Genomic DNA, 12,340 nt, shown 5'->3' on the forward strand with positions numbered 1-12,340 from the left:
ACTCACACATGCAGATGCAACTGACTAAAAACATCCTGGTAATGCGGCAGCTATTGGAAAAAGAGAAGCTGAAGAATAGGCTATGGGACGACAACTACTTTCATGCATTTGTGTCAACACTGAAAGTGCACAGCCTTCCCTTTCACTGAAAAATAACACAAAGCACTTGTTGTAATTGGGCATTGCCAGAGCTGGTGCCCTGCAAAGGCATTCTCCCAACTCAGTGAAGGCAAACATACAACTGTCATCCCAAGGTACCGATCAGAGACATCTTTTTATGTCAACCTATAAAGAACTAATGATGTTAGTAAAAAAATTAGGAATCCACTGGAGACAATAGCCCAACATTCCTAAGAACATGCAGACATCTTTCTGGGTTGTTGGTGGATTCATGAAAAGAGTTGCTGCAATTCTTTAACGCAACACTTTCCTTGCTCCTTTCTAAATGTGGTGTCCTAAGTACCGGACTTCAGTTTGGCAAAACTGTATCTTTGTCGGGGAAACGTTATGACTGTTCTCTGCAAGATGGTTTAGAAGAGCATTAGTAACAATTCAGCAAGCCACCTTAGTATTTGAAGCCACTGGTAGGTCGTCAATATACTGCACTAACACTGAATGATATGGCATTACCGAACACTCAAGAATTTTTTTAAGGATCTGATTGACTATTGAGAGGCTTTCCGTTTACCCTTGTGGGACTCTGCACCATGCCAAAATGCGATTGGTGAAATGGAAAGCAAAAAGAAACTGACTGTCCTCGTGAAGAGGAATAGAAAAGAAGGCTTGGCACAAATCTATGACTGAAATCCATCAAACTTCACATGGAATTTGAAATAATATCACAGCTGGATTCAGTACCACATGATAACAAGGAACGACAATGGTATTTATCTTTTGCGTATCCTGCACAATGCGATACTTGCCATTTGACTTCTACAAGCCCACAATTGGATAATTACATGGACTTGCCATTCTCTCCATCAAGATCCCTTGCTCAATCTTTGAGTCAATCACAGCAGTAATTCCAGCAATAGTAACTGGAGTGAAATTGTATTGTGGGATTCTTGGACACTCAGCATTTGGCTTTACGGTGATTCTGACTGGTTCAACACCTTTGACTAATCAGATATATTTACCTGTAAAGTCCCAGACTTTAGGTAACACAGTGTCTCTCAGTTCAATGGGTAGATCTTCTCTCATCAAAAGAGGGAACATCCTCATTTCAGGTTTGTGTTGGGACAATTTGAATCAACATCCTCATCATTTGATGAAATGCAATTAATCTTGGTGTGCAATAGATAGAACAATTTAGTTTGCACAAGTCACATCCAAGTAAAATCACTGGCGCTGAGTTCCACACCACAAACTGAAATTGATCCTAAAGGACCCTATTTAACAGAAACTGGTTTAGAAGTTGGTGTGGACAACCTTTATTTGTAACTCCTACAACTTGGATACTTTCTCCTGAGAGGAACAGGTTAGGGATCTCTGCTGTTCTTACAGTAGAGCGGGTAGCAGCAGTGTAAACAAGGAATAAAACTTAATTGCCATTCACTTCTCCATCCACACAGGGACAACTCTGGTCTACCTCTAAGGCTGCATCAAGCAAGCAGTCTTCCTCCCCCCTCAGGCACCGTCATACCAACAGGTATGGATCAAAATAAACTGTTTAAACTAAGTTGAGTTGCATTCTGATTTTGGAAAGTATTTCTATTCACCTGCTGATTCTGATTTCTATTATGTCTCTGTACCTCGACATTTTGCTGTGGCATCGGAGCTTGTGGTATATGCATTGATTGGGACGTATTAGGATTTTGAGTCCTCTGAGTCTGCAGTATCTGAACCATTTTATCTCCCTGAAACTGTGCATTCTCTCCATTTGGTATCTGATTTACAGGATTAAACCTACAATTGCATTTCCAATGCCCATATTTTCTGTACACATGAAATGGGTTTGTTTTCTTTAGAGCTGATATATCAACACCCATTCTAAGATCTACTGGAACACCACGACCTCTACCTTGGAACAGGAAATTCTGCTGTTGAAAACCATTAGCTACTTGCATCATTAGAGATTGATTAAGTCCTCCCTGTACAGGAACCTTATTTTAAAACCTTGCTGATTTTGACCTTTTAGCATCACTCTCATCTCAGCAACCATTACCTTTTCGTTCAGCTTCTTGGGTTTCATGTCAATCTTGTCTCCACAGTATTTAGCATAATGTAATATTTCGTCAAGCAACTTGCTTTGCCAACAAACTATTGTTGACCAATCAGACACAATCCAAGTTCTCAAACCATTCACACATTTAAAAACAAAATGTCCCACATCTTTGTCAGCCACATTTTACATTCCACTGTATTGTTTGAAAGCTTGTACAAATCTCTCATAATAGGCATGAACTGATTCTTTAAGCTCTTGGGTTGTTCTGTCTCCTTGCTGCAAATCAGTCTCTTTAGGAGAAACTTTAGATTTCAAGTGATTTATCACCTGTTGGTATTTCTTTAATACCACTGGACATGGTGTGCCTGTGATTCTGTGTCTAGTCAATCCAGATAAACATTATTTATTTATTTATTTATTTATAAAGTTTTATATAGCGCGACACTCGGCCAATGAATCTCCAGGAACCAAAATGTCAAAGAAGGTATTCAAATCAACCCACAAAACCTTTCAGATTTTACAAATCGTTCTATCTGCCCACAGGACTCCACTAGATTTTCTCTCAATTTTGGAAATTCGTTTGTAAATGACAAATTATCAGGTCTTGTCCCAGGCATATGTGCTTAACCTTCACCGGGTACTTCTCTCATAGGAAGCATCTGTTTTTCCCTACTCCTACATCAATCACCACTGAAGGTGTCTACACTTTAACTTTCTTTACTTCCTTCTTCTTTGACCATTTTCCTTCCCATTTCTCGGTCTGATTCCACTATTTAATCAGTGTCATTCCTTCCTTATTCTGCAATTTCTTTTTAGCTGGCCTCATGTTTGCAAAATTATGGTTCTTAAAGTCTATTATCTAATCCTCTGTAAACTTTTAATTTCTGAATATCAATGTTGTATTTCGGATGGATTTCGATCAATCTTTCATGTATCAATCTAGCTCGTCAAGTAATATCTTTACTGAGAAACAATAGTTCCTCTTCCTGGCATGTATCCAATTGTGATGGGCTAAGATTTCCCTGAATAATTTCTTCAAATTCTAACTTTCAGACTCCTTTGGAATTGTAACCACAGCTGAACTTGGTACTGTAACTAAAGCAGGGACTGGATTCAAATTTGGAACTGGAGCTGAAACTGAAACGACTTCTGTACTCTGATTATTCTTTGGGGTACTATTTCCTTTAAGCCATTCATCAAATTTTTCAGGAGTATATCCAGATTGTTCTTTAGAAGTATTTAAAGCCATATCTCCATGGGTCAAATTTCTAACATTTTCAGATTGCCCATTTAACGTTCATTCAGGAGCTGTACTTCCCATTGGTACAAACATTTTAGGAAGATAATAACTCCTCTCAGGAGGGCCACTCATTCCTTGGGGACAAAAATATTGAAACGTCTGACACATTCCATTTGTCTGGTCAGATTGTGTCAGATTCGGAATAGAACTTGTACTCTTGGTACCAGTAATGGCACTTCAAGCCGGGACCATAGATGGCTCAAGCACAGATCTTGCTGTCAATTCTAGTTGATTACTATGTACAATATTTATTCCAGCAGGTTTAGTCAGATTCTGTATGGTATTTACGTGTAATTCAGATGTATAAAGAGGTACAACAGGTCTAATAGTAACAGGAACAGTCAAGGCCTCTAGAGTGTTAGATTCAATCAGAATCATTGGAACCGTTATTTCTGCTCTCCCTCTTACAGGAAGTAACAAGTGTTGGCTCTCTTGGTATTGTAAGCATTACAGGAGCCTTTGGAATTTAAGCTGTAATAATACTTGAAACATCCGCATTCTGAAATTCATTATATGGTGGCGGACAATTCATGAACAAATCATTCAAACGTTTGTCATCTATATCAATCTCTTCTCCTTGCTTTCTAGGATCACTCTTTACTGTCTCAATATGTTCCCTCCTCTTCTCTTTACTTTTCCCCTTAAAATCTCCTTCAACCAGTAAAATTGAATATATTCTAGTTCCCCGTATGATATCTACTCTCCATGCTTTCTGTTGTGCATCACACTCAGCTTCTGCATAATGATCTAGTGTTCTCTATATCCTCCCTGGTATTTATCTTTCTCCTTTAGATGTCCAATGTGTTACCAAGTATTTAAATACTCAAATTGAGGAGCTCTAGGAGGTGGACTAATTTTGTAAAAGTTCTCAATGATTCTCAAATTAAATGTCCCAAAATGTAGAAACTGTAGTGCCTCGTCTTCTTCTGTAAGCTTGTGCCAAACTTCAAACTAAAGAAATGAATGCAATCCTTTGTCTTTCATTACCATGTATCTTGGTGTGCCCTCAGGTGCCGCTTCTACTCCTACTCTAGTAGATATTGCCACTTGATTAGTTTTCATAAAGTCTTAAAACATTTCATATTTCATTAAATTTTGTATTTCACTAAAGAACTTTTGTGAAATCCAGGAACTAAATTACTCTCACAATCCTCTAGTTCAACAATCTCAACCAATAATAGTGCAATCTTTTATGACATTGTCAAACAATCTCAACGCGACTTTACACCAACTGCGCAATCACAGCATCACACACTGTGATGTCAATCTGACTCTTTGCAGCAGCTCACCCTTCTTTACAATTTTCTTCAGACCGTTTTTCTTTAAGCAAATAAACAATACAATGCAAGCAACAATTAAACCTGTCTGCTTCACTAAAGGAAATCCTCTCTCACAAGGTAACTAAACTTTTCTAAAAACATTCACCTTGAATAAAATCTCGACCAGCGTGCTTTCACTCTAATCGATAGAGTTATTCGCTGTGCACCTGAGACCAACTATAACAACCGATTACCACTAACACACATCAGAGAACGATTTACCATAAGATGATGCCAACGACGTCTCACGACAAACAGCAGACAACTTACACATTTTTTTCTACACTGAAACTAAATGTAGGCAAATATCTTGAGATCTTAGGCCACGACAGACCACTTTACAACTCCAACATCTTTGCAACAAGTACCACACTCATGCATGGACTTTAACCATTTCTCACTCCGCTCAACAACTCAAAGCCATTTAAAAAACGCATCCTTTAAACAAAAGCAATTGCAATGTCCATCCCTATTAATATTCACAATCCTTTGATGCTACTCGTTGTCAAGATCCCGTCAGTACTCCATCACTCCTCTTTGCCGAAAGATGAACTCTTGGACTTTTTGGACATGGACAGGGAGATCAATTCTGGCATTGTAATACCACACTTCACCAGAATAAACCATAGCTCTGCTACTTAAGGTTTGATCCAGTGAAAGCCCTTTTTCCCCAACTCCGCACTGGGCCCACGGAAACCTTTCTGCTGTTTCTTGCACAAATATTCTATCTATACCCTCAGAAACATTGGTCCTCTGATGAATCTTTCTCAGTCGTAGTGAGGGCTGAGACACTAGGATATCCAGAGCTGTCAGCTACCTACTGAGGACCATTAATTAGTTGCCAGCTCATAAGTCAAAATGCAATTTGATTTCCCTACCCTCAATAAGCACTTGATAGGTGTCCCTATTACACATTTAGAATCCTACATCATGTAGTATAAAACCACACATTTAGTCAGAAGTTATAATTCAGAAGAGGATGGTTTACAGAGTTACACATTCCTACCACCCTTGAAGGCAGCAAGATGATTCGCTCTCTTAACAGGATTCAAAAAAGATCTAAAGCAGCAGGGAGAAAAGTCTCAAGTTTAAAGTGCTCCAAGAGCAAGTCCATAGACAGAAGCTAAAAGGTAAAAGAGCAAATCTGGTAGGTCACCAGACAGTCCAAAAGAGTCTGGCAGGTGAAATCATTAATAAAGCAGGTTCATAAATAGATGCCAATCGATGGTTCCTAAATCATTGGAAAGAGAGTTACACAAAACAATATCCTCTCAAAAAGAAAAATATCATGAAGTGCTGTCTCTCTCTGTTTCTTCGAGAAGGAAAAAGGGGGAAAAAAGCTTCTGCCCACCCCTCCTTAAAGCAACATTTGAAGGAAACATGTCAAAACTCATTTCTCTAGGCTATACATTTAGCAGTCTAAGCAAGAGATTTCAATGCATTAAGATCATTTTCTTTTAGTATTCAACTTAATATTATTATTCAAACCATAATCGTTTACCGCCCTGTTGCGAAACACTGAGACTTCGAGAAATGAGGAAACTACTACCTCTAACAATGAGAAAGGGGCAATACAACAACATATGCTTACCACTTTCTCTCCTCTTACAGAAGATAAAGTGGATAAATTAATCGGAAGCTCCGAATCTGGCACCCCGTTGAATCCCTGCCCTCCATGGGATTTTTATCCGATAGCCAATACAATTTCGATCCACCTTGCAACACTCCTAAACAAAATGTTATCTTCTGGAAAGAAACTATGCAGCCAATTCTGAAAAAACCTTCACTGAATCCCTTTGAAGATAAAAACTATACGCTGATCTTCCGGCTCCCACTCTCGGTCAAGATTCTAGATAAAAGTTAGACCTGGAAACCATGGCCTTTCTGGAATCAACTTACATCCTTGAGATCATGGGTTTAAACCCAAACGTTGTACAGAGTCAGATTTTACAGATGCAACAGAAGAAATCAGAGCCATTGTCGACAATGGAGAAAAGGCGGCCTTGATCTTGCGGCTGCGTTCAATATGGATGATCACTGTTTTTTCATCACACTTATGATCAAATAGGCATCAGGGATCGAGTATTAGATCTGCTTGGCTCCTTTTTATCCAATCACGAGTGAGTTATCAACTCAGGAAACTTCACGTTTGATCCCCTTACACTTCCTTGCAGGGTTCCTCAGCGATCCTTGCGTAGTCCCAATTTAAAGCTCATTAGATCACGACTTCTCAGTACTTTCTTATGCAGACGAAACCCAGATAGTGATGTCAGTCTCTGCAAACCCTGAAAACGTTGCCAAGCTATTTAACACCTGTATGAGAAATATCGGTGAGTGGATGCAGAAAAATTGCTTGATACTTAACTCTCAGAGAACGGAGGTGTTACTTTCGGCAGCAAAACCTCCCTCTGGAATACTTCATTTAGGCTTTCTTCCATTGCCCATCCTAAACGCTAGAAACCTAGGGATCATCTTTGACACCAACTTTGTGTTTGACAATCATGTAAATCAGGTAACATCCTCCTGTTTCTTTACATTGAAAGTTCTAAAAAGAATCCTCCCTTTTCTTCCATTGGAGCTGCAAAAAACCGTGATTTCTGCCTTGGTAATGTTGAGGCTTGATTACTGTAACACTCTGTATGTAGGCTCCCAGCAGCGCATACTAACTAAGAAAACTTAAATCTCTCAAAAATTCTGCAGCTTGAATATTACTTAATCTTCCTAAATTCAGCTTTTTCTCGGGGAGCATCTCTGGCCGGCACTGGTTACCAATCATGGAATGCATCAGGTTCAATGCCCCATTCTGGGCCCATAAAGCACTACACAAGGTTGGCCTTCTCTACTTCCAACAGATTTTCAAGTGGTATGTTCCCACTCACAAACTGCGATCTGCCACTGCTAATCAGGTAGTTGCCCTTAGAAACCAGAAGGCCCACTGGGGAGGAAGACGTTTTTCCCATTCCACCTGTAAATGGTGGAACACTGCCTGACCATCTCAGTCTAATCTATTAAAATTCAGAAAACAATTAAAACGTAGCTTTTTCCCTTGGCCACTAATTAGGTTCCAGTCACTTTTTCTCCTTCAGATTAGAGTACAGACACTAGCAACACAATGCTAATTTATTGGTATTTGCGCACTCTACAAATATATTAACATAACATATATTAACATAACAAGGAGTTTTTCCCAGGAATCAAACAGGCACTGGTATCGGGACTTATCCAGTGGTTCTGGTGGGGGCAAGATTCAGGTGATCGCTGGAGAATGAGCAGCAGACTCTGCCTTGAAAGTGGAAAAGAGTTGTAGCAACCATGACATGCAGGATCATTCTTCATCAGATGCCATCTTCACCACCTGGCTAAAATGATGTTAATGAAAGTGCATATGCACTGCATCAGTACCTCGGCCCTAAGCATTCTCCAAGCAAACACCCCTCAGCAGCCATGTGCTGAAGAGTGCTATTCTTCTAAAATGACCACTATGCATGTGCAAGCTCCTAATGACAATAACTTGGAGTTAACCCCATTGTTATTTGCTTAATACTGTTATGGCTCCTTTCCAGTAAGAAGCACCCGTCTTCAGTGCCTGTACCTTATTCTTTTCCCCATGCCTTAGTTTCTTTAGTCGTCTGTTTTATCCTGCATCTGTTTGATTGCTGCGTTCTTCCCTTCCTCTTTCTGTCTAACCCTTTCATCATTCAGTTGTTTATCATTTGCCCTTTACCTTAGGCAGGATTATAATGCCCACGATTATGTTGTTTTATCTTTATCTAGTTTCTGAACCAGTAAATTCATCATCTCCCCTGTTCAGCCATTTAAACAAACGGATGCTCCGTCTTCAATGTGATTAATGACTGATGGTGATTTTATGCCAAAGCTTATTTCTCTCGCAATATGACTATCCTTGAAAGGTATGAGTTGTTCATGAACTGTTCTAGGTAATATATAACTATCTCAGTCTGAACCTCATTCCTCATTGAGAAGGCAAAATATGACTTAAATGATTCAGCTGAGAAATGTTCCTTATGGACCACCACTTGAATTCTTAATGGAATTTCTACTTTATCGAGCTGAAATAAAAAAATGTATTACAGCATTAAAAGTACATTTTTGATTACTACGATCACCCTGAGAATATAAATCAATGAAAAGCAGGAAGAAGTGGAGAGTGTACCTGATGTGGAGTGGGTGTTGCAAACAGAACCCTCATGTTTTCCGAATATTCAGTATTGCGGGCTTAATTGGGCAGATAGTTAAATTTGTCTAATATCTTGGGTACAAATGTAACACTAAACAGTGCTACAATAATTCTGCGACCTACCCCGCCAATAGTGACCTAGTGACATTTTATTCATTCATTTTTTCTAGATTAAGGACTGCAAGGAATTGTCACAACAATGACTTTCCAACTACTTTGTATGGCGATCTGATTTGGTTGGTACTGCTGCTCTAAATTCTGTCACAGGATTTTGGTTTATTAGTGATCATTGAACGTGTAATAAGTGCTGGTTTTCTCATATATTAGAATCCAGAAATACTCTCCATTTTCCTGATTGATAACCAGCTGATTACCCTTCTACAATGCATCCAACTTCTTGGGGCAACATAGACAATGTTCTGTCTCTTGTGTCCTCTGGAAATACGTTAGCTGTGTAACATGAAATCTGCTATACCACATCGGTGTTGCCGTGACATCCCACTACCTATGCCTGAAGAAACCCCTCAGCAGGAGTTACTATGTTCAAGATGGATGCTTTACTTCACTTGACTTTCAGCAGTACTGAAAATTGCAGAAACAGCAAAAGAGCAGAACTCGAAGGCAGGCGCCAAGAGAACAACCGCATTGTGATTCCAGTGTCTAAAATTAAAATAAACAAGCGTGATCAACAAATAAAAAATTATTTTGTCAAAAAACACAACATTAGGTAGGAGGAATGAAAGCGGGGCACTTTTATTTCTTTCCCCCCTCTGACTGACAGTGGATTTAAAATGTAAAATGGACTCTTTACCCTAAAGTCAGCTGGCTGTATGCAAACCTGACAGATTAAAATCCGAATGAATGAGATAGCAACCTCAATCTACATAAGAAAGGGGTCTCAGGGCAAACGGTTCGGCGCAAGAGTTTGTTTGTTTTAACCTGTGGGCCTGGCGGTGCAATATTTCACAGGCCTGCGCCCCCCGCCAGCCCTCCAGAAAGGGCAGCGTGTCTGTTTACACTGGTAACAAAAAGGGGTGAGCACAAGACGTCAGACACGGGCCGGCCCGACCTGACCTGCCTTCACAGTCTTCCTCGTCTCCCCCAGTCTCCGGCAGCCATGGGTTGCCCCCTACACTGCTTCCAGCACTACAGCTGCAGCCGGGACGAGCAAACAGAGGCGTCAGGGGGGCCTGAATGAGAAAGGCAGCCTCGAGATTTATTCTTCTGACACACGAGCGGAGGCAGCGGATGGATCAGCTGTATTAATTCTCTGAAAGAGGCAAAAGAAACAGAGGCGTAGTGCAAAGCTGGCTGCCTGCACTGGGCCGAGGGGAGGGGGAGGCCGTCAATGCAGGCCTGCCCGGTGCACCCACGGCCTGCAGGTGTTAGCATGGGCGCCTTTATGGCGGCACATGACGAATTAGCAAGCCAGCAGCGCATGTTTTAAGTGACGGTAAGAGGTGGCCTGCCTACATTGACTGCCTTGAGTAGGGGGCGTGTTTGTGCTGTGAGCTTTACATAAGCTGAGCCCGGAGCATCCTCAGCATTTACCTTGCGGGAGCGAGCGCGATAATTACAAATAGATGTCGCCAAAGCTCGCTCCCGCAAGGGAATCGCCAAACGTGCACGGGTTGCCATTGAAAGCAATGCAATGCGTGACGTTTTTGGCCTAAAAAGCTAATTGATTTCAAGAGGTCTCCTCCTATGCAGTGCATGCGCGTTGCGTAGGTTAGACCTAAAAATGCAGGTTTTACATTCCCCTGACTATGTGGCATGCACCATGCAGTGCCTGCCACATGGTGCAAGAAAATGTAGGGGGGCACCATAGCCCCCCAAGTGCAAAACAAAGCGCCCGGGGGAAATGGGGGCCCGTCCATTCCCGCCAGCTTTTTTATGGCGGATGAACCGCTATGGAAAGGCTGGCGGGATGGACCATTATAATAGACCACCCCCATTCTGAGCAATGTGGCTGCTCCGACAGGCGGTCGGAAAAGGAAAGACTGGACCGCCATGTTTCTGCCCGCCATAGTAATCTGGCGGGAGGAAAACCACAGTACGGTGGCGGTGAACCCGCCACAGGCAGCCTGTAAGTGGCTGGTTCACCGCCAATGTAATCAGCCCCAATGGCTTTATGAATATGTGATCATGATGATGCAGTCATGCATATAAATCTTGTTGTTTTTCTGCCAATGCTGTTGAGCACTGGTAATGACAATTGGTTTTCTTTTTACAGATGTATCGGCAAAAAGCAATGACAAAACTAAAAGGTGAGACTTATTGGCTTTGCCGATACTTGAGCAATGTGTGTAAATATCTCATTAATCAGTTTCAAAAGCACTGCCCCTTTAGCGTCATGTTTACCAGATTTTTCTGAATATTTTTTATTAACAACTAGATTCAATGAGCCAGATGCAATACAATCCTGAGAAATCAGATCTCTAATAGTTAAGAAATAGAAGATATATCTAGGTTTGATAAAGACTTTACAGTCAAAATGCCCAACCTTCTTATGATCTTAATATGACATCAAAGAGGACAGCTTTGAGGATTGTTAAGACGGTCTACCATGTGCAATCTTGTATGATTCTGAGAGTGATTTCACTCGTCTGCAGTGGATAATAAATTGCCCTGAACAGGGAAAAAATATTCAAGCACTAAAACTGATTGAGGATGGAGCTCTAATTGAGAGAGACAGATTGCCTCAATTGACAAAGGTTCAACACTGATTTCTCAGCAAGTAATCTATAGTTCCTATATCCAAAGAACTATCCGAGTGAGAACAGACACCTGAATTGCAATGTACCTTGGCATGATGAGCTATGTTGAATATACACTGCTGAGTATATATGCATGTTTTAAATTAGAAAATACATGCAGTGATGTACAAGCTAAACGGAGCCTACCTACTCATATGACTAGAAACTGCTTTAAACCAACCCGCAGAAATAAAAAAACAATGACAGAAGATACAATGGTTTCTATTTATGTAAAAAGCAGCCCCTAAAAGGGTAGCTGCCCAAATAAATGGCAACAGATAAATTATAGTAGAGTAAAGCTTACTTACAGGTCCAACGTCAACGACGACGAGACACGCAAGGTCATGAACTCCATCTACTCAGGATCTCCGTCAGACCCGTGCCCACACTATGTATTCAACAAAGCAGACGCAGTCATCGCTTCCCAACTACGGAAGGTCATCAACATCTCCTTTGAAACCGCGACATTCCCGGAAAGCTGGAAGCCCCCAGAATTCAACGCCCTCCTCAAGAAGCCCAAGGCGGACCCCAAGGACCTCAAGAACTTCCGGCCCATCTCCCTGCTCCCGGCAAAGGTCATCGAGAAAAATCGTCAACAGGCAA

Source organism: Lissotriton vulgaris, chromosome 4_1, assembly GCF_964263255.1.
Source record: "Lissotriton vulgaris chromosome 4_1, aLisVul1.2, whole genome shotgun sequence".
Classification (NCBI taxonomy): Eukaryota; Metazoa; Chordata; class Amphibia; order Caudata; family Salamandridae; genus Lissotriton; species Lissotriton vulgaris.